The sequence below is a fragment of the Photinus pyralis genome, unplaced genomic scaffold (genome assembly GCF_008802855.1).
Source record: "Photinus pyralis isolate 1611_PpyrPB1 unplaced genomic scaffold, Ppyr1.3 Ppyr1.4_LG7, whole genome shotgun sequence".
Lineage (NCBI taxonomy): Eukaryota > Metazoa > Arthropoda > Insecta > Coleoptera > Lampyridae > Photinus > Photinus pyralis.
Window position 1 is genome coordinate 12877383 of NW_022170738.1, and position 27550 is coordinate 12904932.

The following is a 27550-nucleotide window of genomic DNA, read 5'->3' on the forward strand; positions in this document are numbered from 1 at the left end:
CGTACCCATTTTGTTGGCCCCTTACAGGACCCGATAAGTGAAATTGATCAATTTACATCGTCCTTACCTCCGTTTACCCACAGTTACACTTACCGCTAGATTTATTTTGATTGGCCTTTCATAGCCATAGTTAGAAATTAGTTTAATCTTAACGTATAATAAAGCCAGAAATACAATTCAAAATTCTTGTTGTTCTTCTGGTTGAAAAATAAATGAAAAATAGGAACGCCACATCCACATTTTTGGGCATTCTCTTTTTTCTACAGTGCATGATTTCATGGATACGCTAAACAACCATTTTTAATTGTACAACATACCAACATCTTCATACGTAATGCGATTGCAAACAATTTATTTCTACAATTTGACCCAAATTACAAGGCAAATATTTACCCGCACTTTTAAGAGAAGTATTACGTACGCAAATAAAATACATAAAAATTGAAGGTTGTTACCTACATAGGTATCGACATAATTTTTAGTGCTGAAGATATCCGAAATAGACACATATTTTTAGAAAATACGTCGAGAATGTACGTGCAATAAAAATTATAAAAAAAATATATGGGAAAATAAATATACTTGCTCTAAATTTACGACTAAAAACACGACAGGGACAAGGTAATTGCCAGTAATTATTATTAATAATCAGCAATTTTTAAATTCCAAGTTAAATAATGAGCAAAACAACGTGAGTTTGGTAAAGGAAAGTTAACTAACTTGATAAAAAAAGTTAGCTACAACTAATTTGGAAATATTGATTGAGAGGAGAATGTTATTGTTAATTATATTTGAAACTTAAGAACAAAAGTTTTAAAACAACAGATAAACTTTTATTAAATTACTAAACAACTTTTCTAATTACGTTTACTGACACAACTTCGGAAATCAATAAAACAGTTTAACTACTTTTGTATGGCGGTTACAGATTTTCTCTAAATGAAACAAAAAATGCCGTTCTTTTCCTCATTTATTAAATCAAATTAAATTGAATTAAGCAGAAACGTGGACGAACGAGATTACTGCAAATAATTGGAGTACCTCACAGACTGAAGACAGATTGAAATGCTCTAAAAAAATGGAGAACTGAACGGTTTCAGACCTCCTGATACAGAAATATTAGAGTATACATACGGTATCGTGTACGGTAAATTTGTTCCGAAAGGCTGTACTGGTAATTTCACCTTCAGAGAATATTCGCACCGCACCCTGTAATAGGTGGTCGCCTTAGGCTTTAAAGATTTTTTTTGAGTTAAATTTACAAATTTGCCGGAAGGAGAAGGAAATTCATATACGAAAAAATAAAGCGCGTTAAGATACGAACGAGTGTTCACGCAAAATAGTCGTGACGGAGCATGAGTGACACCTTCACATGCATAAAAAAATATAATTAAAATCGGTGTTTCGTTGGGTCCGTTTCGTGTGCAAGACTCGGCAAGTACATAAGTAAAAGTTGGGTGGGATACAGGAATTCTTAGGCAAGCTTCATCATCAATCATGTGAGTTATTTCCGCCTTTTTTGAAATCGCGTGAAGATTGATTTTCAATTGAAAAATTCTGGGCAAGTGTTCCCGGATTAAATTAATTGAAGGCAAATTTACCGAAACAAAACGGAAAAGGGACTTAAGAATTGAGCACACAACAGCGAGTTTTATTAAAGTCCATCTCCTATCACGCGAGTTTTCCTTGGATAAATTCTCTCCGACCAGACTAGTTCTTCCTTGAGGAAAATGAACAATTTTGGAGGGAGGCGAATTTATCGTGGCTAAAAGGGGGTGAACCAATCCGGACAGACACGCTCTTACAGCCAAGCGCGACCAGGCGGGCAAACGGGTAGGTCACGAGAAAAAAAGGCAAAGGTCGGATGACTATACACCGATCCAACCGCCGTCAAAGAAGGGCAGACCACAACCCCAATCAAGGAGGATGTCAACACGACTGAAGCACCCTTGTATCGTACCTACAAGAAAGCTCATAGTAGCGATCGTAAATACCAAAAACCCACTGGGCAAGCAAACGGCTAACCAGGCTGAAATGGTAGAAAAACACCTAGACACGGTTCTTAACCAGTCTATTTAAAAGACGCTACCCAAACAGAAACGTCCAGGGGCTGGAGGTACTCAGGCGAAATTCTAAGAATCTCATGCGAGAACAACCGGTCCTTGAGTAGTTGAAGAAGGTAAGGCTGACTTCCTAACCTCCGCAATGCAACCATTTGGGTCCCAGGGGAACCTGATGACCTGGAGGTGATAAGGCGGCACTTACACGGCACGATAAAATCGTTCTCAGCATACAAATCATTAGAATTGGATGGCATAATACCGGCTCTCATGCAATGGGACTGGATGTTATTGCTACCTACCTAGTGAGAATATACAGGGTGTAGCACCTAAGATCTCTCGAATCATAACTCCTTTACCATAAAAGATGCCGAAAAAAGCAAAATTGTACACAATTATACCGGCAAGTTTCTAAAATATGATTGATCACCAGGGGCGTGCTGTATTCCAGTGGCGTACCAAACTTGAATTTTTTTTAATGGAACACCCCATATTTTATTACTGATTTGGAGAGTACTTGAGTACAAAATTTGACAGTTTTTCGAAATTTTTTTAAAGAAACAAAACCTAACAGGTGGCTAATTTATGGACTGAAGCACAGGTTAAGACCTCTTCCACATTCACATTTTTTTAGGTACTTTACGAAAAAATAAAATTTTTGATTTTTAAAAAATTTGAAATGGGACCACCCTTAACAAATTATACCTCTGGGTAGCCATAACTACAAATTTTCCACTGATATAAACAAAACTACACATTCCATAAGAAAGTTAGAGAGAAAAACCAATCGAAACGCCAATTTGTAAAAAAAAAAGTTCGTTTATCTCACATGTCGGGTGGCTTGAGTGACATTGTGGGGTCGGAGGAGTCTAGTTAGGACCGGAATGTGAGGCCTAAGTACTTGTGGACCCAATCCACCCTCCTATCGTAATCCAGATCCATATCCAAACCGTGGCTAATATCACACAAATATTCAGTACATAGCATCTCAAGCACATTAAGGGCAAGATTTTTAAATCCGCAACCACCCTTTCAACTCTTTCAATTTAAAGACACCTTTACCTAAAAAGTGTAAGAATAATATTCCACAAGAAAACGCAGGGTATTAAAGATATCATGATAACCGAACTCCAACCCCACTTAATAATTTAACATAAAAATCCTTAGATGACTGGAAGGATAAATCGAAAAAAATGTGTTCAACATAAATTACGAAAATTCGAAAATTAAAAATCACCATCAAAATGTGTTTGTGCAGGAAATGTTTTTTATTTCATAACCGACTGAAACAAAACTGAACTATTTTACTAAGTACATATTTCCACATAAATTATTCGAAAGTTCCGCTTCTGAAAATTGGTTTGGTGCTTCAGGCGACACGGACATAAATTATCGTTTACAATCTCATTTGAAAAAAAGAGTTTGTTATAATTATATAATTGTATCAGCACACATAGTGTTTGCTTTTTAAAACACTCCATCAATTACCTAAATTATTCGCCCATGATCTACATACCTTGGAGAATGAGGGGAAACTTTAGGAAGGATCAAGCACTAAATTACCTTGCCATCATCTAGATTTGAAAAGAGCAAAAGAATGCGAGTAAATGCAGAAATCAATAAGCATCCTGGCTAACTTCAAAACTCATTGCATTTTCCAAGTTTATTTAAAATACATAAAAGCGCCGGTACACACCACTACAAATATCTATTGGCACACTTTACTTCGTCGACTATACAACAAGCCCTTTAGGTATATATAATATAGAGTTGAAATATTCAGAAAGGGTTCAACTCCTTCGAGTAATATTAATTTGCATATTAAACTGTAATTATGGTGATTATAATCCTACATATGAAAATTTTCTGTTGAGTTATTATTAAATTTTGTACGAAGATCTAATTACGTTTATGTTTTATTATTTATGTTAATTTTACCGGTTAAATACGAAGGGAGCGAAAAATGGTTGCGGACGCAGGCGCGGGGTGAATTAATTTAAACATTCTCTTTCATATTGAACTCTTTGAAAGTTGATGCATTTACCTTCATACGTAGATCGTGCATGCATAACGTACTCGTACAAGACAAGAAAGTCATTTACGTTATATCTATAATAAAATAGAAAGTTTTAGAAATTCCTAGTATTTAGATCAGTTCTTTTCACCAGAAAAAATATAATTGGCTCGAAATATCGAATTTGTTGTAGGAACTTTATGTAACGAGTGATGGGCGTTGTGTAATATTATTATTAACGTTCCCTAAACGCCCACCTTCTGCAGATACCGGTGGCAATTATAGGTCCACAAGGGTTTTTTAACGAGGTTAACATTTCTAGGAACGGAACAGTGGATCACGTTTTTTTTTCGAAACGCTCGAAGGTCACGAACCTTTCTCACTTTTATCCCCAATTATTTCGATTGTTAAAATATAGTTACATATATTCCATTTCTATACAGCCCTACACAATCTTCTAAATATGCGTTTGCCGCAGCATCAACTCATTTCATAGGTACAATAAGAATAATCTTCAACGAGGTGCGCTTATTACCGCAGTTAAAATCTTTATATACAGTGCGTTCGAGATAAGAGGGTCAGCTCAATATTCTTTTATTTGGCGAGATACGAAAAATTTGTCAAATACTAAAATACACATATATTAGAATTTGAAATTATTTCGTAATTTTGAGGTTGTTTGAGTGCAACCGCCATCTTGAATTTCCTTAAATGACAATATAGGTCATGTCATACGTCTTTAGAAACCTTATTTTTTCTCTTTCCTACTACCATAAACATCTCTATGGTATTACATTATAAAAGAAAATAATACAGAAAAATTAGAAAAAACCTCGGAAAAAACCTTGCCATACGCTTTGCTGGCTAATGGTATTCCACGTTAAATTTATATACCTGAAATTAACAGAACGCAAAAGTTAACAAAAAAGCATGGAGCAGGCTTTGATAATAAGCACAAAAACACGGTGGATATGATTTTCTCCTTACAACTATTGTATTACGCGAGAAATAAATCTTAATTTTGTGAAATACGGACCACTTGACAAGAGATTTTGCAATAAAAAGGGGTTGAATTTCTTTTCCTTTTTGAAAACAAAATGTTGACTTTAGAGAAAAAATTATTACTTGGCCAACGGTTAGCCCATAACAATTTTTTTGCGGCACTTACAGCAAATCTTTACTTTCTTATTCCTGAAAATTAACTTCAAAACCCTCATTTTTTCTCCACCTTGCTAGTAAAATGAAACACTAGGTAAACGGTAATACTTAAAGCCAAAAAAAATGAAATGATTCCAATATACCGAGGGGTAATTCGCAACCCATAATTTGTACAGAGATTACCACTTTTGCCTTGATTTCCTCAGATTTCCTGTAGATTTCCTATGATTACCTTGGGAGTTCCTGTGATTACTTCGAGATTTCCCATGATTACTTTGGGATTACCCCGATTCCCTCTGATTTCCTCTGATTACCTCCCAAAATTTCTCTAAGATATATAGGAAAAAGGTTGTTGAACCGACAGGTTAATGATATATAAACTTTAAATATAAACGGAATATGTATTTAAACTTTCCAATCTCGATAACCATTTACGAATAAAAGTTTCTTCAGCTGGATAGGGATTTCAACCCCAACGGCTTCTTCTACATTTTTAAGAAATGTCGAGAAAAATTCATCTGTAGGAAAGAGTTCCATGATGCAGACCACCTGTGAAGAGAAGATGTGTCACTTATTGAAAACGCGCGTGAATCCCGGTTTAAAACTTTTGCAAACGCTTTCGTTTACAAATTTGTTATGCGATCCTTATGACAAAATCGAGGGTTAACAGTTTTTTAATGCACTTTTCATGTACCCCGGGTCCAGATCCAGAGGGCCATAAAAATGTTTTGATGAACTAATATAATATTTCTACAGAAGTGTAGAATATTAATTACACGGTGTTTTTTTTTTGGGTCATACGACAATGTAAGGCAATTTCGAGGGAAATTTACATTGCATCAATTATTGTTTCGGTAATAGCTTCCTCGCTTGCTTCCTTGCGAATCATCTGCCACAGTAAATGAACAATTTTATTCAAATCAGATATAACGTATAAGATTACAATAGGTGCTCGAATTGTGTTCCACCGGCAACCAAACAATACCCGATACTCGGCACTGAATAGCTCGCATACCACTGGGCTACCGTGTCCACTCTTGTACAAATTGTACTACATCAACACCTTTTCCAGCAGCGGAATACACGTTACTGCTTCGTTGATGCAGTTTGAGGGATTGAGATCGAGAACTGTCAGTGAAATAACTAAGCGCAAGGCCAAGATTTGAGAACAATTCCCCAAAGGACATACCTATGTGCGCTATGTTTTTTATTACTAGAGGCATATATGCTTAACATTTTAAAGAAACATCTTCATAAATAAGGAAGTTGACACTTACTGCGCAGTTGATATTGCGCGTCCTGCACATGCGCTTATTAATTTGATATTTACAATATGCAATACGTTTGCTTTTACTATTAATATAAGCATCTTTGGTTAAAATTTCAAAGAAATATCTCCATAAATAAGAAAGTTGGCATTGGGCAGCCTGCGCATGCGCACATCTGATTTTTATTATATGCGATATATTTGCCTTTTCTACAAGTATCTGTGATTAAAATTTCAACAAAATATATTAATAAATAAAAAAGTTAACATTGCGCAGTTCAATCGTCAAGATTTTCCTTGCAAAAAGAACGAACTAAATATCTTGAAAGCTGTAGGAGTAGTTAAGGCCTCGGACAGACGGACAGACAGAGAAAGTGGCTGCAATAGCGCACCCAACTTCGTTGGAAAATGCGCTAAAAACGTTCACACAGCATTTTGAGTAACGCAACTGCGCATGAGCATTCAGCATTTGTAAATGATTTCCCTTGAATACCCTTTGATTTCCTTCTAGATTTCCTTGATTTCCAATGATTTCCCGTGATTTCCCGTGATGTCCCTTGATTTCCTCAGATTTCTAGTGATTTCATCATGACTTCCTCGTGATTTCCTCACTAGTGTACAGAGATTTCCCCTGCGAATTACCCCTCGCAATATACACTTCCCTTTTACAGGATTTTCTACAAATTTAAAGCAATATACGTGAAATTCTGTGAAATACCCCTAACTTAAATTCAAATAAGCAAATTTTCATTCACATTTTGCCCAGTGACGGACCTATGGGGGGGGGGGGCAGGTTGTCCCTCCAATACTTAACTTAGTTGGCAATTTTGACAAGAGTTGGTAATTTTCATTACCAGTTGGCGAAGCCGCGAAAGTATCGTAAATGTAATAAATCGACTATTGAAGGAATGCGGAATTACGGCAAAACCTATAGAAAATGACTCTTTAATAGGAACGTCACTTCCTTTTTCTTCAACACAAGGTTGGTATTTTGGTAATGCTTTTAATTAGTATTAGAGACCGAATACTGATATCCTACATTTTCTACATGATTTATTAGACTTGGAAATACTACTTAATACTTAATAGATACTACCCGTTTGAGTTGGAAATTTTTACAGTTGAGTTGGCAAAATGTCATGTTTGCCCCCCCAATTTTTTTGTCTAGGTCCGTCCCTGATTTTACCTTAATAAAATATCTAATTACAATGAACCCTTGACTTTGGAGATGTTCTTTACCTAACTGCTGAACAAACTCTTTAAAACAAAAGTGACTTCCTTTATATCTAACCCAATTTTAGTAAGTTCCTCTTCGTTGTTCCTCAGGTTAAATCCTTTAAGAACGTACCAATCAACTTTTATTTTAAAATTGTCTTCTGTTAAAACTACAATCAATGATTTGGTTAAACATTTAGGTGTGAGTGTGGAAACTCCTCTGTATTGAACCCCCGTCTCGCCCTCCTACATAAATTCAAGGTCGCAATCTGTATTGTCAAATAAAAAAATGCCAGGATAGACCTCTTAGCCAAAAGAGTGTGTCCCTTGGTATTCCTACATGGCAAATGGTTGTGCATTAAAAATGTGACGAGATGGGCATAGATCGACCATTCAACAACACTGAAAATGCACGACACACCCCTCGTGTTTGTTCGATCGGAAGGCAAGAAGTCGGACGAAAATCCAAATCCCTTGATATTTTACACAACGTGCAAGTACGTCTGATTTTACCCATACACTTCCGATTTCTTTGCCCGATCGTGCCAACTGAAGAAAAAATGCAAGTCTAAGGGGCTCTTAAGTCGTGAATTTCGGCGCCTTACACAAGGCGAGATTGGGAAATGTTTGTGACTGGTGCAACAGTTTAAAACCGACTTGAAACTCAAGCGAGGCTTTAGCAACCCATTACCAAGGATTGATTTTTAATTTCCATTTAAGCTGTGATTGATTTTAGTCAGTAGGAATTTTCATGTAAATAGGTTCGAATGTATTAGTCGTAAGATATATTTTTTTGTTACGAAATCACGTGTATTTTGAATGTGTGGTTATTGAAATAAATTATAGTGAAACCATCTACTTTCGGTAGTAAGAAGTTATTGCCCTCTTACGCAAGAAAATGTGTAGCTGTCACTGCTGCGAGGAATCTAATTCTGGTTTTTCTGGAAAATGTGCTCTAATATATTCTTGCTAGTCTGAAAAGTACTTTAACACATTTACATTCTGGATTATGCAAAGGCAGGACGTTATCTGTTACACTCATTGTTTTACCAATAATCAAGATGTGTTTTTATGGCATGGACAAATTGAATATCGACAACACTAATACAAAAAATGACCACTTTATTGGGTAAGCAACAGTCATAAAGACCCACGGTAGAAGAAGCCGAGATTATATCGCTTCGTTATTAAATTATCCAATGGTTCATAACCCTATGTGACTTTGAGGAAAAAAAGATGGACCGATGAGCTTCTGTGTTGAATAGCAGGAGCACGGTGAGTTTTCAACCTTAGGTATGGAGAAATATGAGTTTTAAAACAAAAAGGCAGAAGGAACTAATCCAAAAAGATTAAAGTCAAGTAGGTACACGCTGTCAACAATACGACTGTGGATAGATTGCATACCAATAGTTAAACTTACACTGAGATAGCGATTGGCTGAATTTTTTGCTGAATCCGTCACGTACTTCATTCAATTATTTTTTGAATCCCCTTAATTGAATAATTAGCATAAAGTAAAACAAGGGATTGTCAACTGAAGACGTTCATAACGCCACCCTAAAACGTTTCAGTTCATATTTCACTACAGAGCGCTGACCCACCGCTACATAACGTTAACCAAAGCTGAAATTAAAATTCAATCCCGCAGAAATAACGACGTCTCATTCCGTCTGGATTAACGCCGTCTTTCATTTTACATACTTTGTATTACCTTCATAATGGAATAAATAGTAAAATAGGTCTCGTATAATTGATTGGCATTCGCAAATTTTCATTCGATTGAATCGAAAATACAATAAAAGCTCACGCCGGGAGGGAGCTTAGGAATCGGCGGAGTGTAACAAATTATTAAGAGAAAAATTCGAGGGACAAAGGTAAAAAAGAAAAAGTTTCGAGTCACTTACAAAAATAATGCGTTTTATTGAAATTTGAGTAGGCCAAAATGGGGGGAAAAAGATCAAATGGACAGTGAAAGAAAATCTGTTCCGATTACCATCTTACACACAAGAGTCCTTTAGAGAAATTCAACGAGAAGCGAATAAAGCTTTTTCCGATAAAAGTGAAGCTAGTAAACAAGGCGTGAGGGATCAGTCAGTAAGACAGGCAGACTGGATGTTGTAAGGATGGGGGAGGCAGAAGTGTAGGTCCCGTCGAAGAACAAGTGTATCAACACGTAGCGGCGGGCGCGTGGCGTACCCAATCTAACCGATGTCTGCCCATTTCCGGCTCTGATCCCACGGCGTTTCCGTGCCATGCCAGCCGGGACGTCACGCTCACGCTTACGCTTACCGAGCGCCGACACGCCACGGGACATCTCCATTCATTGCGGCGACAATTAACACCGACTAATATCCTAAGTCTATAACCTGTCGGGAATTTCCATTTAGGGATGACAGGATTTTTATGTCGTTATGCAGATCGCGATTACTCTTTTCCACCCCCTACCCCTTCGACTGGCTAGCGCCTCTGACTGAACAGATGGTCGGTGATAATAAAGTTTTTATATTGTTGACTGACTGCACGAGCGTTGAATGATGCAATAAAATTTTCGAAATTACTTACCAGTAGTAAAAGAAGTTAAAAGCCGTTGGACGTCGAGGTTGTGGGCAATAAGCGAGCTGTAAAAGAAGATTCGGTATTAAAAGTAATTCTTGTAATCTCTATCATAAAACAAAGTGTCAATTTAATAACAAGTGCTTGAATGAAAGAGGCGCGTGCCTAAAATTTACAAGGTGCGTGACTGCTGTTGGCAATCTTCGCCATGGGATGCGTCATTAACAATGTCTAAACATGAAACGGGACTTTTAGTAGTCGGTGCATCAGGAAGCCTTAACGGCGCCTTTAGTTAGCAATTGGCACCGTGAGATCCAGAATAATGGCTGCATTTGCCTACAGGATCCCCACCCGCCGCGGAAACACAACACCAATGAAAACCATCTTTCCCGTCGCACCCCCCTCGGTGTTTTCTCCTCATTTCGACATGGCGCGCGCAACATACCGAGCTATTACAGTAAGAAAACAGACATATAAAACTGAGAGCGGGTTAGGGGTTGAGGGACGTAAAATCAATATCCCCGGGGCTGCTAAATCACGCTTATCAAGAGCACTTTTCCCCCTCGGACCTCGCGATCTGCACACCCTTACAATCCCCCTCCTCCTCCCCCGTCGCACTACAAAACATTCAATTTGAACGTCAAGTTAAAACGAAATGGATTTTGCAGCGGGCTGAGAGAATGAGATTTAGATTTCAAATTTCATTTCAACGGGAACTGTGAATGTCTCTAACTCGCACGTTGCACGCGAGCTCTTATTACCCAACTTCAGGAAGGAACAGGTAGGGCCGTTCATAAACAACCTTCAGGAAGTCGCATAATAAATCCTTCCTTTAAAGAAAAAAGGAGGGAGAAAAACTCTTAACTATGTATGCATTACGTGCGCGATTATAAATTGAGTTATTGTTGTTAATAATTGTATACGAGCCGAAAACAAACGTTTTAATTCGAAGGGTTAACCGCGCCAAAGTTGTCTTGTGGGGGTTGGGACGCGACGCACTCCCCCCTTTCAACTAGCGTCCACTGAATGAAAATTGAAATTCATCGATTAGGTAACGTATAAAAAGTGAACTTTACAAAACTAAAGTCTACTTCCACGCGATGATGGTCTTCCCTAAGGAGAACTCCTTATTGTAAAAGAAGCTAGTTTACACATATGAAGCCATTCGCAGACTTTTCAACATCAGTTACTTCCAGAGTATAACTAGTAAGAAACATTCAACAAGTTTGACTTAATTTGGACCACCGATAACCCCTTCGGGCGTCCTACGAGAGAGGCGCGAGAATTTGTTATTGTCCACAAATTTACTACAAATAGGAATATTCAACACAATTGTACACAGAGGGGGTTAAGCCAACAACATCGACAGAACGTGTAGCCAAGTATCTGAGATGATTTGCAGGGGTAGGTATGTGATAAATCCGCTGGCAGATACCCAGATATATTCTTGGGCTTCGGGAAAGTAGCTTGATGATCAGCCTCTCGAAAAGAGTGTTGAATCATCATTCTGTGCGAAAAGCATCATACACAGTAGCTATAAGTGCCGACTCACGGATTTATAATTAAACCAAACAACCCTGTCATACGCCTCCAATTTGGCGTTGCACCGAATACATCGATGATGATTCGAAACCGAGAAAGTCATCGCATTGCCTAGAGGTAGGTACAGGCATGCAGTTGGTGTAAATAAGTAGATTCATTAGATTCATTGAACAAGAAACAAGAAAATGTATTTCTGCGCTGAAAATACAAATAAATTAATAATTGTAGATAAATAACAACGATGAAGAGTTCGGTAATTCGGACCGTGTACGTTATAAAAATCGAAAAAGTTATCTAGATTTGAGTTTCACAAACATTGGTATTGGCTGCAGGTTCTAGCTGAAACCCTACAAATTTAATAGTCCTGTTAGTCCAGGAAAATTATACTTTTTACAAAAGAAAATTGTTGATGGAACTTTGCCAAGTCGATATGTTAAAATTTTCCATACAAATAAATAAATACGTGAGCAAAGGAATGGGTCTAAGTTTTTGGGAAGGGTGAACAGGAATGAAAATCGTATGACAGGACAGCCATTGACGACAAAAGTTAAGATCAGAGACAAAAGTGTCCAATGGAAAAGTAGATCCTGACAACTTTCTTTCTAGTCACTTTCTCACATCTCAAAATATCCGAAAACATCCTGGAAAACCGTGATTATCGTTTTTTATTGTTCATTTCCACAAAAATGATTTTCTTTTAACGAGACTTGGTTGAAATATACTATTTTATGATTCAAACAAATTTTTTCACTTATAATTGCACAAGAGGGTCGATTTTTGGTAAAAAAGGAAGGTTATACACTGCCTTTTTTTGAGCCCCCAAAAAAAATTCTCAGATCGACCCGGAAACAGATCGACCCGGAAAAAAAATTTTCTTATAGAATGTGGCCTGTAGAATCCATAATTTCAAACAGTTCCAAGATTGGGCTACTAGTTCAAAAGTTACAGCCCTTTGAATTTTCTTTCGAAATTGGTTTCTAGTCTATAACTTTTGATTGAGAAGTCCCATCGAAAAAGTACGAATTGTTTTGGATTCTACGCACCAAAATTAATAAGAAAAAGTGTTTTCCCGAGAAATTTTGGTGCAGTCGATTTTTGGTAAAAAAGGAAGGTTATACACTGCCTTTTTTTGAGGCCCCCGAAAAAAAAATTGTCTCAGATCGACCCGGAAAAAAAATTTTCTTATAGAATGTGGCCTGTAGAATCCATAATTTCAAACATTTCAAGATTGGGCTACTAGTTCAAAAGTTCCAAGATTGGGCTACTAGTTCAAAAGTTACAGCCTTTTGAATTTTCTTTCGAAATTGGTTTCTAGTCTATAACTTTTGATTGAGAAGTCTGATCGAAAAGTACGAATTGTTTTGGATTCTACGCACCAAAATTAATAAGAAAAAGTGTTTTCCCGAGAAATTTTGGTGCATTCGATTTTTGGTAAAAAAGGAAGGTTATACACTGCCTTTTTTTGAGCCCCGAAAAAAAAATTGTCTCAGATCGACCCGGAAAAAAAATTTTCTTATAGAATGTGTAGTCCAGTAACTATATACATCAGACCATGCGTCAAATCCGGTAGTTCTGATTTTTTGTGGGATTGCTTATGTTGTTAACCCAATGTATAATTCAAGTTTTCGACCTCGAGCGGCGAACGCAACATAGTCAAGTATACTAAAAACCCAGGAATTTTCGTTTTCTTTTCAGATTTTGACGATTATTTTTCGACAAACTGGTCCTTCAGGTTAAATAAAACTGAATTATACATTGGGTTAACAACATAAGCAATCCCACAAAAAATCAGAACTACCGGATTTGACGCTTGGTACCCCCCATTTTTAGGAACAAAGTTACTGGACTATTTGTACTTTATCGAGTACATTTTGGGTTGTAGGTAATGAAAATCTGTTGCCTAGCAATTAGACGAGAAAATCTGTCAACTAATAAAAATGCGACACCGAAGGCTTTTGATCAAGAATTTTTTTCCAGTAGGCAACAAAATTTGAGTGAATTAAAAATAAAATTATCCTGATTTAAAACCAAGATCGAGTGTATTTTAGGCAGATTAATACAAGACAGTAATCTCACAACCACTATATTTTACGCATTCCTACAAGCATTTTTACGGCTGATAAAAATCTCTCTAGCTTTTAACTACTTAAAAAACCGTTGGTTAAAATTTGAAACAATCACAGAGCTGATTGGTGGAATATTAATGGAGTGTATTAATCGGGAAAAATCTTTTTCTTTCAATAATGAAAATTGTCCTTCAGAGATTTATTACAGGCAATTCTATTTGGTGTCATTTTCTTCGTTTTTATATATACTTTTTGATGAAATTGCGAAATAAAATTTACAATATCATTGAAAAATAGTAATATTATTGATATTATACAGGTTAGTCCAAATTATCAGTATATAACATAACAAAATCAGACAGGTAAAACCAAGGGTAAAACTAAAAGGAAATAATATGGAATTATATGTCATAAGGATTAGTACACTGAGAAGTTATGCGCAACGACAAAAAAATAACATGCTAATCCGAGAAGTTCAAAAAATGAAAAAACTTCAATAACATTGAATTTTTTGGTAAATGTTGATAATTTGTTTAAATTTTGAAGTGTGTTAGTCCCATTCGAAGCAAGCCCCACGCTCGCACCCATTTCAGGTAGGTACATGGATATTTGTACTGTTGGAGATGCTTACCACAAAACACGTGGGATAGAAACTACTCTGCAATGCAAAGTTTGGGAAGCTTTTCAGCGCCATCTCTCAATTGATGTGAAACTATTAGTAGTGGGAAATTTAAAATTCTGCAGGTATATCAGGTAAAAATAAATCTGAAAACACTTTTTGTGAAATGATACAAAAGATCAATTACGTGAAGAATTCAGTGATGACGAAGAGGAGCTTGAAGAGGAGCAACAATTTGAGTATGATGGAGATTCAGTTCTACAATTGACGAAAAAAACAAGATTAGATTGATATGTTATTCTTTTTATTCCATTTGGTAAAATTTGGAAAATTGTCCAGAATAAAATAATTTGATTTTTCCGTACCTAAAGTGATACCAAATTGTTCATACGAACAATTATGAAACCTAATGAATTAATTCTTCATTTCAAATTAAAAAATTATCGAAGTCCTCGTGTGAGATCGAAGCATTTTTGTGTAGCAGATCAGTATTCTATTTTCCAATGTTGACTCCACCTTGTCGGAGGCAACTACATTTGACTTTGTTATGTTATATACTGATAACTTGGACCACTCCGTATAATACCAAAAACATTACTATTTTTCAATGATACTGTAATTTCTATTTCACAAGGACAACGCATATAAACTCACACCTTGAGTAGATAAATAAAAATTTGTATGCGAATATCATATTTTTAGTTTTAATACATGATCACCCTGTATAAAAACCATATGGCCATTTTTGGGCTTGGTAACCAAATGATACTAAATATGTACGTCTCAGAAAACATAATGCCACAACAATAACTCGTGGACCTCTCAAAAATACAGGATGTTACCTAGCGTATGGACTAGAAGTCTTTTTTGGAGTTTTTTCGTTTTTTTGAGCTTCTTCAATAGGGACTATAATTTATTCCACCAAAAAATAGATATAAAAACGAAGAAAATGACACCAAATAGAACTCCCTACGATAAATCTCTGAAGGACAATTTTTTTGCCGCAAAAAACCAATATTTCGGAAACCGGAAATGTTGAAAAAATGTGTAGTTATTTGAATAATAAAATAGTATATTTCAACAAAATCTCGTTAAAAAAAATCATTTATATGCAAATGAACAATAATCACAACCTTTGTCGGAAATTGCCGTCATACGATTTTCACCCTCCCCAAAAACTTAGCTCCACTCCCCTGCTCACGTATTTATTGTTTTGTATTCGTTATAGGTCATTTTAACATACCCACTTGACAAAGCTCCATTAACAATTTTCTTTTTTTTGCATAAAAAATGGTTAATTCGCCGGATTAAGTAAAATTACATAAATAAAGTAAAAAAATCCCGTAGTTTTAAAACTTGGCACAGTTGTTCCTTAGTGTCCATCTTTCAAGAAAATAGAAAGTCCTTTTGGGTGGGGGTGAGCTAGGGAGAGGGATCATTCTTCGCTTGTATATCAGTAACTGTCACTTCTAACGAAAAGTTCTTGCAATAAAACGTAAACCTAACAAAAATTACTACAAACATGGTTTTATACTTTTTTACATAAAACTGATACTTTCCAAGTTGCAAAGTTGCAAACATTTAAAACAAGTATATATTGGAACACATGCACGGAAGAAACTGTGGAGAAACATTGGAAGCGGATAAAGGAAGGTGTAATAAAAACTGGCAACGGACTATAAGAACAAAGAAACCTTAGAGAACAACAAAAATGATAAATAAGATAAAGAAAGTTAGACTTTTGAGAGCAGGCAAAAGTACAAAAAAAAGAAAACTAAGAAAAAGAATGTAGTAAATTCGAATTGAACTGGAGAAATTAGGTAGACATGATTTGGTATATAATAAAGTGAAGCCAAACTCGCTAGATAGGGGGAAAAAAGTAAAACTATGACAGGAATAGAAACAGTTTTAAGGATGGCAAGTTGGCGACAGAAGAAAACGCAGTATTGGGAAGCTGGAGAGAATATATGGAGGAATTATATCAAGCAAAGAACAAACCAAAACAGCTGACAGTGGAAAGCTTTGGGGATGACAACATAGTAGCAGGCATTCTATCTATTTTATTACCAATTATGTCTCAGTCAAGAAAGAAACAATATTACCAAATACCGTATCCAAGAAATAGAAAGCTAATACTAATGTATTTATGCGCTGTATCTGTAAAGAACGAATATTTTTCGTACAAAACAGAAACAAGAACACCAAGAAACCACAACATTTTAATAAACGGTATTTCAGCAATAAAGCTGTCATTATCAACGAACAACTGTTTTTCTTTCTGTCTAATAACAATACATACATCAAACTGCAAAGGCAGCTGAATAGCGATGATAAAGACGATCTACAACAAGTGAGATTCACTACACGTAGCATTGTCAAGAGAATTCGAAAGTGGTGGGGGATTTTTTAACTAACCACCTCGATTATTCGTATGTCATCCTTTAAATAAACCATTTTCCTTTTTTGACACCTCACATACAAACTGCTATATCTAAGTAGCCATTTATATTAACTTTTTTTAATTTTAAATGATCCACTCCACCAGCTTCTAAATTATTTACTTTTTCACGTGAAACACCCCGTATATAACATATAGTTTGACTTTAGGAAAGTTGGAATTTTGCACTAATTTTTAACGAATTTCAGTGTTTGTATTCAAAAAACGCGAGAAAAGTGTATTTACACTTCATTATTTTTCCTATTCAGTAGTGATTCCTTCAGGAATTGGTGTAGAGAGAGTGGTACTTTAAATTTTTCAATGGGCCATATTTTTTGGCTGTTAGAGATATCAAAAAATACTCAAAACCTCTTCGATATATAGTATGGACGAGAAAATTATCTGAATCTACAGATATTGTGTTTTTCTGATACTTAAAACGTTCTGCAACATTCCGTTTGTGGCACAAAAGTGGCACTATAAAAAATACATTTGGATATCTCGTTCAAAATTTATTTAAGAAAAAGGCGGATTATATGCGATTAGTTCATTTAATCATTAATTGGGCTACTACATCTTTATTTTGACAAAGAAATATGTACACTAGATTTTAAAACTGAGAGTTTCTGATAAGAAATGCAAATAACATAATCGTATTTTTTACTTAAACGCATTAAGTCTATTTACTGACATTTGCTTATCAAGGCACGTGTAGACATTCAAAAATATTTTTCATTGTCATGCAATTACTAAATAAATTTGTCACGTAAACTACACGTTTTTGCAAAATAAATTATGAACATGTTGTTCAAATGTCTCTTTCGCGGCGTCAATGGAAAATACTTTTAAGGAACAAAAAGTCCCTATAAAATCACGAAAACGCTTCCTAATGGAGGTACAACATCCCTCAAATACGATGAATTTATTGGATGTTGTCAAAATTTCACTGCTCTACTCGAAACCTGGATTTCTTCTCTGATTTTTGATACGTTTTCATTGTGACCATTCTATAACTAGGGGGCAAATTTCGCAAAACTTTTAACGCAAAGATTGCGATTTGCGAAAAGTTATATATCCACAAAATAACAACACTAACTTGCTTTACAAACTTTGAACTTTCGTAAATATAAAAATACTATTCCCGGTATTTGCCTCATTTGCAATTTTGTTGTTGTTAATCAAATCCCTCCACAAGAATCAAATTGCGGATAGGGTCGTTAATCATTCTCACATCTTTCCCAAAATAAGCTGACTCAAAGGTACGAGTTTAAATCATGATGAGTTCACTAGCGTAATAATGAATTATGGCCTATTAAGGATGTGAAGTCTGAGACAATCAGTACTTCCTAAAAGGTCATACATAAATAAGAAAGTTGGCATTGCGCATGCATCTAATTTTTACAATATGCGATATGTTTGGCTTTACTAGAAACACATGAGTTGGAAAATGGGCTAAAAAGCATGGAAACTTATTCTGAAGAGCTTAGTAAAGCTAGCTATCGTTGGTTGTCAAGTAAGCGACGTAATGGATCAATAATAGGTGAACACTTTGAAACCTTGTTTGAGAAGTACTATCATAAATACTTATACAAAATCTCATACGTTGATATAAGATTATTTTGCCTATTCTTCTTTTAGTCAGCGCCCTGAAGATTGTCTGGAGTTATAAGAGCGTCTTTTTGGGGAAGTTTGTTTAAAACCCTGCATCTGTAGCGAGGTATGATCGAAGTAGTACAACTTTTATTAAAAGATCAATATTCAATTATCAGGTGCAGCATACCTGCAAACGATTAATACCCAAAGTGCTCAAATAGGAACAATAGATTTGGGTAAATAGAACGAGCTTTAATTTGTATCACCCCAAAACCCGATACAATAATGTCTGAAGGCTTAATTAAACTATCGAGATAAAGATTACTGCAATCAATTTCGGAGTTATTACGAATTAATTCTAAAACGGAGTGTTTAGAATTGCACTCTCTCGAATAATAATGAAAGGTAATCTATCTAGGAATGCAGACGTATTTTAATTTCATTGGGGGCTAACAATTGAACAGACTGCGGCGGCGGTCTTGGTGCTGCCCGGAGAGTAAGCAAATTCTAGCAAAAAGAAAAAGCTCGATGCAGTTTTAGAATAAATCGTAAAATACGGTAATAAATTGTAACCAATACAATGGTTTACTGATTAATTAATTGAAACGAGCGAAGATAAAAAAGGACAAACTAAAACTCCCTCTCTCGCCGTTTGTGCAGTTTCATTTTACAGTTTGCAAAGTTTGAATTCGAAAATCGATAAGGCAGTTACATTCAAGTTAATAACTTATGTATACACTCGTATGCTGTTTACCGTTTTGCTTGACGTATCACCTATCATTACTTATTACGGGAAAATATTTGCCTTCCATTACCTCTATTATTAATTTTATGCAAGACGACAAGAAGGTCGTTTAGACACCGCATTTTATGTGCAATACCGCACCAAAAATAAAACTATTAAAGATTAAATAAAAGAAGAGTTGTGCTCCATCCTTCCAAATGTCTGGTTGTTAATCATCTCCGTAAAATACAGTGTGCTCTCAAATCTTAAGCAATTAATGACGCTTCCAATATCAATATAATCGAGACTGTTGTGTATACGATTAAGTTGCTACGTTTCTCAATTTCCCAAAAAATTTTTTAGAAAGATTCTGTCTTTTCCTGGGAAAAGGGCCACTTTCATCTTTCCAAACACATTTGCTTGTAAGTAGTTGGAAAGATGTTTCTAAGACAATTCATTGTAATGAAGTACCACCATTCCTAGAATCGTGATCGAATCGCGATTGTGGAGCAAGCAATAAAATGCTAAAATAGCATAGTATATACCAAGGAACTAAAGTGTGTCTTTGAATCCCGAGGGTGCCCGAAACGTTATAGTTGAGGGCAATAAGCACCTGAGGGATTAAGACCCACTTTAGTCCTGTGGTATATACGCTATTTTTGTACTCCTGTAATCAGATTACAGCAATTTCAATGACAATTCAACTCATGTATAAAAAATCGCATAAGCCGCAGTGAAATTGTCACTTTGACAGCGGCAAAAGTTACCTGCAAGTTTTCCAGCGACAAATGCACTAGTGGTTTTTTCACTATTCATTTTCGAAAGAATTATCGCATTATCCTTTCCCATATGACTAGTTTGACGTCTGTCAATAATTGATTAGTTTGGTGAATTTCTTGTTCGTTAAATTGTCCTGCCGAATTACACTCGAGGTTTGTATTTAAACCGAGTAAATTTGGGTTGTTGCAACTCAAATCTGTTTCCGTTTAGCAATTGAACTCGAAAAACTGTCAACCTAAAAATGCTCCACCTGCGGTGTCGCATTTTTATTAGTTGACAGTTTTTCTCGTCTAATTGCTAGGCAACAGATTTTCATTACCTTAACAACCCAAATTTACTCGGTAAAATACAAACCTCTTGTGCAATTATAAGTGATAAACTTCAAATTTGAAATAAGAAAATTTGTTTGATTGTAGAATCAATATACCTCGTCATGTCAAATTATGACCGTATAAATAGTAAATGTCAGTATTCTCGTTCAAAACGACGGTGTAGACTGAAAAACAAGCTATGAGGAAACTACTGCCTCCATTGTATGGAAAACGGTATAATAAGTATAACATTTGGTGCATGAAACTAAATGTACGTATAAAGGTAATCATAAATCATTAAATTGTGGTTGACATTTCAATGTGTACTGTCACTTTTTGTCCCGCGTGGCGTTTTTCTCCCCCCGAGAGAAAAAGTGACCCTTTAGTTACTTAAATGAATGACAAAACACGTTGATTTAGTGCACGGAGTTAAAAAATAAATTTTTATCTACATCGTTTGTATGGCATAAAAAATTGGTGTTTAACCGTGCTATTAATGTCTTATCCTACATTTGAGTATGGAACGAGCTAGGGATAACGATTTTGAAACATAGTCATATCTAAAAATAGGAAAGCCTCAGGCAATATTTTAAAAACGAGCTTTTTATAGAAGGTTGTTTTAATAACATTTCAATAAACTTTTATAGTAATTAAGAATAGGTATGTCCAAAAGGATATTCCTAGGAATGTTCTTAGATTTCATAAAAATCCTAAGGTCTCCAAGATATTTCTACAAAGATTTCTAAGAAAGTTTCTAAGGTGCTCATTTTTATTCCTTTCTGCGTTTATTACTAAAAGAGAGTAAAAAATCATTGTTTAACGATCCTGGAGGTCGTTTATAATTTTGTCCTTCCGCTCAAAAAGTTACAGCCCAAAAACTGTCCAAACCTCCAAAAGGGCTCTTTTATCATTCCCGTTACAAAGAACATATGAATGTTTTCTGCGTTAGTAAATATTCCACAACACTCAAACAACTATGGCACTGGTTCTTCAAATTTATCTCGTAAAATACAATTTATGACAAAGTGACACCTCACAAGAAGTGTTCGGTATTAAATTTCACCCAAAAAATGTTCTTATGGTACGGTTGACCTTTAATACAGTGTGGACTTCTTAAAACTTACAATGCCTATATTTTTTTTATTAAAAAGAGATATAAAAAACACAGTTTCTTTAAAACCCAGAGGGAATTCAAATGATTTTATTTTTTAAACTACCCCGAGCACCCCCTAAGCACAACCCATACTGACGTAAGTTAAGATATCCTTCTTGTGATACTCTGGAAAGCTCTCACTAGTCATTTTGAACATTTATTGTAATTTTCTACTGTTAATTTGTTTACGTTGAAATAAACGTTTTCTTGAATTAGAGATTGGGTTTTGAATTTTACTTACTTTTATGGCCGATGGCATGTTTAATAATCTTTCCAAAGATTTAAGATTTTTACGTCAGTATGGGTTGTGCTTAAATGGGTAATGGAGGTAGTTTATAAAATAACTCATTTGAATTCCCCCCTGGAAACGATATTTTTTGTTTTTTTGATATCTCTCTTGAATAAAAAAAGATAACAGCCATTGTAAGATTTCAAAGACCCACACTGTATATAAAGTCTGGTTTTAAATGAAGAATTTATGTTTTTATATTCTCTATTTCTAATTCATTGCCTTAATCTACGTGTTCTGTATCCTTTGTTATCACACCGTTCTGGATCGACTTCATATCTGTACATTTCTGTGCAAATCAGTCCATTCAATAATCATTGTGATCCTGACGTTTTTTGGCAGTACTAGAAGGCCGTGATGATTGGTCGATCCAACAGTTTTCATGCCAAGCTATGATTACATGCACAAAGTAATAAAAGTGCGATTTTCGATATTTGAAGCTCTAAGTTACATTTATATTTCAAAGTCGAACTTTGTCATAAATATTGTATTTTACGAGATAAATATGAAGAACCAGTACCATGTACAACAAAGCGGCGGCCATTTCGTTTTTTGAAATTGCCACCCTGCATTAGCTTCTGAAAATTCGCGCAGAAGAAAAATTATCTTAAAGGAAAAACGACCCCATCAGGTTTATTCTCGCGAAAGATTCGTGACTCCACGAAAATTCGACTAAACCGGAATGCTGACCCACACATATTCTCGACTCCCAAACAATTGCCTTTATGAAAACTCGCAGCAATTGGAATAATTGCCTATACCCAATTTCGAGAGCTCTCTTCTGTTTCTGTGAAAATTTGCCATCTGAAACTTCGCTCCCTATAGATTTTGTCGGGAATAGTTGTCCCCGGAATTTTCGGCCACGAAATGTTCGCCCCCAACGCCCTACTTTATAGCCTGGTGCTTATTTAACAAAATTTGACCTAATGCATTAGTTTCCGACAATTCGGCCCTAAGAAAAATGGCCTCCAGGCAAAAATGCCCTATAAGGTCCCCCCTCAGAAACTTCTCGGCAAAATTCGCCCACTGAATAGAAACTAATTAAGCCACCAACCTAACTTAACTAAGCAATTATATTCACATTTAGAAAAGCTCGACTTCCAAACAATTGTCCGTCAAAAACTCGCATTAGAATAATTGCTACCTACTCCATTTCGAGAGCTCCCGTAGTGTGGTGGCACACTATGCGTTTTTACCGTTCCTGCGAAAACGCTCCTGTTTGACGGGATGATAATATCACCTCAGTTTAAACTCTAAATAACAAAAATAGGTAACGCACCCCATTCTGTTTCTATGACAGAAATCGTCTTTAGAAAATATCTCCACGAAAGCCTTTGGCTCTCAGAACAATTCTTCCCGGATTATTGACTCACATTTCTAAAATTTTCTTCAATTTATGTGACAAAATTTTCAGTTCGCCCCCAAGAAATTGTCTAGGTAATTATACGACGTCCTTCAGAAGATTCGCATTCGTTTCCGCCGAAATGCTCGCACACTAAGAACTCTGATTCAAGAAGTATTCACATTCAGAAGAACTCGGCCTCGAAGATTCGCCTTCAAGAAAACGGCAAGCATTTTCAACACCAGACGACTAGTTCAAACGCTATGAGGAAATAACCAAATGTTTACAAAAAAAGCTCTACTTTTGCCTGAACAAATCAAATTGTGAATATCAACAGTGATTCCATGAGCAAATCAACAGTAAATAGAGCAACTTTGTCGTGATATACACAGATGGTTCTAAAAATGTTGTACTCATGTGAGTTCTTTTACGTGTAGAAATAACCGGAAATGAACTAGGACATTTAGCAGCAAAGGTCACTCATGAAGACGCGGCGAACCGTGCAACCTAACAATCCTGTCTCATAAGATAATCGAGATTCACATGATGAGACGCTAAGAAAAAATTTGTAACAAATCTTCCATTTTTCCAGTAAAAATTATTAAATTAATTATAGTATTACAAAGCGAAAAGTCAATACCTCCAAAATATACATTACCCTTACACATTCATTTCGGTAATCGGTACTAGATATTCGCTTTGTAGGTATGTGAGAGGGTGAGAGTAAACACCGTTTACTCCATGGCCTTCTTTCTCATTTCAAGAATAACATTGCAATCCTATTTTTTTTCCTATTGTACGAATTGTTTTGGATTCTACGCCCCAAAATTAATAAGAAAAAGTGTTTTCCCGAGAAATTTTGGTGTAGTCGATTTTTGGTAAAAAAAAAGGAAGGTTATACACTGCCTTTTTTTTGAGCCCAGAAAAAAAAATTGTCTCAGATCACCCTGTAGAATCCATAATTTCAAACAGTTCGAAGATTGGGCTACTAGTTCAAAAGTTACAGCCCTTTGAATTTTCTTTCGAAATTGATTTCTAGTTTATAACTTTTGATTGAGAAGTCTAATCGAAAAAGTACGAATTGTTTTGGATTCTACTCCCCAAAATTAATAAGAAAAAGTGTTTTCGCGAGAAATTTTGGTGTAGTCGATTTTTGGTAAAAAAGGAAGGATACACACTGCCTTTTTTTGAACCCCGAAAAAAAAATTGTCCCAGATCGACCGGGAAAAAAAATTTTCTTATAGAATGTGCCCTGTAGAATCCATAATTTTAAACAGTTCGAAGATTGGGCTACTAGTTCAAAAGTTACAGCCCTTTGAATTTTCTTTCGAAATTGGTCTCTAGTCTACTATAACTTTTGATTGAGAAGTCTAATCGAAAAAGTACAAATTGTTTTGGATTCTACGCCCCAAAATTAATAAGAAAAAGTGTTCTCCCGAGAAATTTTGGTGTAGTCGATTTTTGGTAAAAAAGGAAGGTTATATACACTGCCTTTTTTTGAGCCCCGATGAAAAAAATGTCTCAGATCTACCGGGAAAAAAAATTTTCTTATAGAATGTGCCCTGTAGAATCCATAATTTCAAAGAACAATATTGATCAATTTTATGAAGTAGTTAACATCGGCGACGGAAGCCCTTCGTCTACCTTCTCTCATTTTGCACGGGTCAGAAAATGCTATTTTGAACATGCTGTTATAAAAGTACCTACTGTAATTACTTACCTGCTCAAAATGATTTATCTGTGTTTAATTATAATCTTAATTATTCCAATTATCACGCATCAATATCAAAATAGAAGGTAGACCTAGTTTCGCTCTCCGTAAAATTTATTAACTCACATATCTAACCAGTTTTGTTAATTAACGGTTCATTAAACGCAATTCACTTTACATCTTGATAGAATACAATCTAAACTCGTAAATCTAATTGTAACAAAACTTAATTATTCCCAAATTTGTAGCTACTGTTTTTACGTGCCAAATTTTACATTGTTATTGCCAAATTGCGCAAAACTCCCAAAGTTAGTTAAAACGAAATTACTTATCCGATCTACGAGTACATTACTGAAAATTGCATCGGTAGCTTTTTCGGAAAGGGGTTATTGTTTTAATTTCGATTAAGCTCGTGAGTTTCTTACCAATCAAAGCCTTGTTTGATTTCTGAATTTTGCTTTTGTTCAACGCATTATAAATACACAATCAATTTTCCTAGTTACTTTGCTATTTCAATGAAAACTAAGATCAATGTTCGTGCAGGTACTTCTGGTCATGAAATTATTACCCAGAGTTTCTTAGAGCAGAATTTAACATAGGCATTGGATCTGGATCCTTGGATGAAGAAATATTGTATTTTCAGCAAGATGGGGCTCTGTCCTATTACACTGTATTTGATGTGCTAAATAATACCTCAGCTCAGTCGCAGGTTTGGAAAGAAAAGCTGGGTTGACTTCTTGCTTTAGGGCCATTTAAAAACATGAACCGAGGGGTCAAACAACGATGGCCTGTCTAGTTTATAGGGACGTTGCAGAAATTCATGAAAATACTGTACATAAAATTAGTTAATTAGTGGAAACGGCAGAATTTAGTTTTCCGCAAAATCCATGTTCTGGAAGAAAGTTTTACCAAAGACTAACATGAGCTTAAGCAAATACTCCATACATGATATTTTGCCTATCTCTATTATCAAGAACGAGACAAAATAATCATTCGGAGACTTCGAATTTGGACACACAAATCTCAAGCACCCTGTATAAAGCCCTCAACTCACCGAACCAAATAGACAAAGTTCGTAGATTTCCAAAAGACTTTAATTATCGCACCAAAATATAAGTTGATTAGATATACCTCTCTACACTCTATAATGTAATTACAAATAGCCTATAAACTTGTGCACTACTGTACCTGTGTTAATGTCCTCGGATAGGACACATTAATTACAATAAAAAATTAAAAAAACTACAAGCGAATGGACAAGTTGTTCGAAGTTTTCCTTTACAAGTGGAGGTTTCAGGTTTTGTACTTTTATTATTATTATAAATCACAATCGTTCCTAGTTCTAGTAACAATAGCTTATTAAGAAACCTATCACAGAGTAGTTAATAAGTTCGAATAAAGTGTTTTTACTTAGTTAAACTGATGATGAAAGCTTCGTTGCCGAAACGCATAAAGTAATAACATTGTATGTGGCTTATACTTTTTACGTCAATTGATTTTTTGATATTTTGAGGTGAATTTCATATTATAGATTTGAATACAAATTGACGTCATCTACCTAGTAATATAAAGCCAAAGACGTATTTTTGCGTATATATAAAATAAGCGTTTAAAAATTTGCAAGTAAAAAAAGCTAATTTTAAATATTTCTTATTTGTTCCGTTTGCTCGTATTGCCATATATAAAGTAAGGAAATTGAAATATAAGTGCGGGAGATGGGGTAGGTCTATTTCCCTATATAATGCATACTTTGTATTCCGAACGAAGCTGTTTGAGATGGAAAAATATTATTTTCTTTGCATCACTTCTTTCTTCTAGTATCTAATAAGATGTCTCGTTCCAACATGTGTTCTTCGTTTGACATAAATATTAATGATCGTTATAAAAAATACTTTCGCTTGCACTCATTTTACTGCCGTTATTCATAATAAATCGGCAAGCAATAACGGAATGATTACCTGTAAGTGGAACAAATGCATTTTGTAACCACTTTCCAAGAAAACCGGTCTTTATAAGTAACCATTTTTATAATGTAGCCGGATTATATGCACGTACATAACAAATTCATCGCGCTTTAAATTGAATTTATTTTTATGTAAAATTTTGCCGAGTAATTTCTATTATGATATAGAAACTGTCGCTTGTATGCTAACAACTTTTTGCATTTTATTTTTTAATCGATTTTACTTCATGCAGCTCCCGGACTCTATTTTCCTCTAAAATAACTGCAGCAAGGTATAATATTTTCTTTTACGTATACACACACACAACGCCCGTGTTTTATTTTATTTTTTTATTTATTACTCGCTGGGAAAATGTAGAATCAATATCATACTTTCATTCGATTGCAACTAAATAATACCTTCAAAGATACATACATTAGTCGAGCGAACGTATACGAGATTATTTATTTTTATTTTAAATGACGAACGAAGGAATACACGCGTTCAAAAATCCCAAGATTTGTTGCAATTTACGTTATAAGTAGGTTATTAACTACAAAATGGATCACATATTATTATAGTTACAGGTTTGCCGAGTGCGCTCCTTTATATATGTAAGAATCGGGTGTAATCTTTATAATGAATTGTCATAATAACCTCGTTCCAATTCTAAAAATTTATGGGTATTTGGAAGGATTTAAAGTTCCGAAAGGTTGACAGTTGCCGATTATGGGTTGCAAAATTTTTGGTTAGCTTGGAGTATCAATTTTTAT

At 35.3% G+C, this 27550-nt stretch overlaps 1 long non-coding RNA gene across 1 annotated transcript in view; it reads right to left on the reverse strand.

The window, feature by feature from the left end:
* LOC116176532 overlaps positions 1–27550 on the reverse strand; it is an 83582-nt gene that overhangs the window by 16405 nt on the left and 39627 nt on the right. The window contains exon 3 of the long non-coding RNA XR_004146463.1: positions 10277–10332. This is a non-coding gene — a long non-coding RNA (uncharacterized LOC116176532). The remainder of the gene's footprint in view (positions 1–10276; positions 10333–27550) is intronic.